The following is a 1,716-nucleotide window of genomic DNA, read 5'->3' as shown; positions in this document are numbered from 1 at the left end:
ACACAAAGAACAACAACCAAAGAAAGACTAGCACTTGCCAAGTGCTGTCACATAAAACAAACCCAAACAATACCCGTTATATTTACAATGTGTATATAAAAAAAACGAACACACATAAATATCCAAAAGTATGGCAAAGATGTGAACAGGTAAATGAGGGACCCTCTGTCATCAACATGTGAAAGGAGCAGAGAGATAAAATTAGTTTAGTGGGGTGATGCATCACTAATAAGATCATATAAAAGAACACATAAATGCACATTAACCTCCCAAGACCCAGGAAAACAAAGTCTTTTGAATTTTGTTTAGGGCATGAGAAACAAATGGCATTTTTTTTTTTATATTTTATTCATATGTTATGCTATGTCCTCGTAAGTGGTCACCAGGACTCAGGTGTTGAAAAATCTAATTACATGAAATGACATGTATAGACAAAAACAATGGGATTTTTTTTTTCATTAACCAATCAGTTTTCAGATTTGTTTTTAACCAAACTTTGTTTAAAGATGATTCTCAACTATGTTATGAATGATATATAACGGAATTAATTGATATACCATTTTACTTTATGCAATATGTGGGTAAAATGTCCATAAATGGGTTTTCCCATTCAATGCAACTCAATTCAAAATACACTGTATCTAATTTGCCTATTAATGTTTTCTTGGAGCAACATGCAGTGAAAAAAGAAGTGTAATAATGGGGAGTAATAGTTGGTATATTTTCAAAAAATCTACTCAATATGAAATTGATATGTAATTTATTTCCCTATCACTAAAACTGTGACATGTATGGTGTCAGAGAAATTCACTATAATGTCCTCGTAGGAGGACAGTGACACCCAGGAGGTTAATATATTTAATTGCACATATTCTAAACATAATTTTTAATCTAAACATAATTTGAGAGACTAAAACTTCCACTGCAGATTTTTCTGCTAGCAGGTATGGGAGTTTGTACGTATTTATTTTATATTGATGATTTCAATTGGAAATCTTTGTGTTTGTAGGGCACCATGTAATCCTGGGATTAGTTATCAGGCACTTAAAAGACAGCAATGTCGAGGACCTGTGCCGAAACGGCTCGTTTCTGTCTCCAGGGGTCGCTTGGCGGCTCAGAAAACTAACATAAGACGCTGTTTTAGTTTCTTACTGAGTGATGCACAATGACATTATAATCGCTTATTTTTAATAACTGCCGGAATCTGCCTCCGTCATACAAATGCAGATATGACCTAGTTCTAGCACCTTCTGTGAAATGATTTTATGTAACGCCGTATAACTGTAACCACAGATGATGAGCAATGAGCGATGAGAAAAGGAACAAACACCATGTGACAAAACTGTCTATGTTAAGTTTGCACTGCAGCCAGAGTCTGGACAATAATTTAGCCGTAAATAACAATGAAATAGCAATAAATATAATGGAAATGTAATAAAGTAGAAAAAACATATTGTTTAGAAAGACCGTTGTTTCTGACCAATTAGAGACAACTTTTGGGCCACTAAACTCCTCGCTTTTTTCAGTAATCACTTTCATGCTGATTTGCCATTCTACCAACAAAAGTTCACTAAAGATCAGGTAACGCAACAGAATATTGTCAAAAAACAAAACAAAAAATAAATAAACAATAAGATGAATAAATAAATGTATATGAATGTAAATTTAAAATAAATTCTTTACAAAGGAAACTGAAAGTTGTGTTTTCACACAGGC

This window comes from Gobio gobio (assembly GCF_949357685.1).
Source record: "Gobio gobio genome assembly, chromosome: 9".
Classification (NCBI taxonomy): Eukaryota; Metazoa; Chordata; class Actinopteri; order Cypriniformes; family Gobionidae; genus Gobio; species Gobio gobio.
This window is presented reverse-complemented; position numbering follows the sequence as displayed.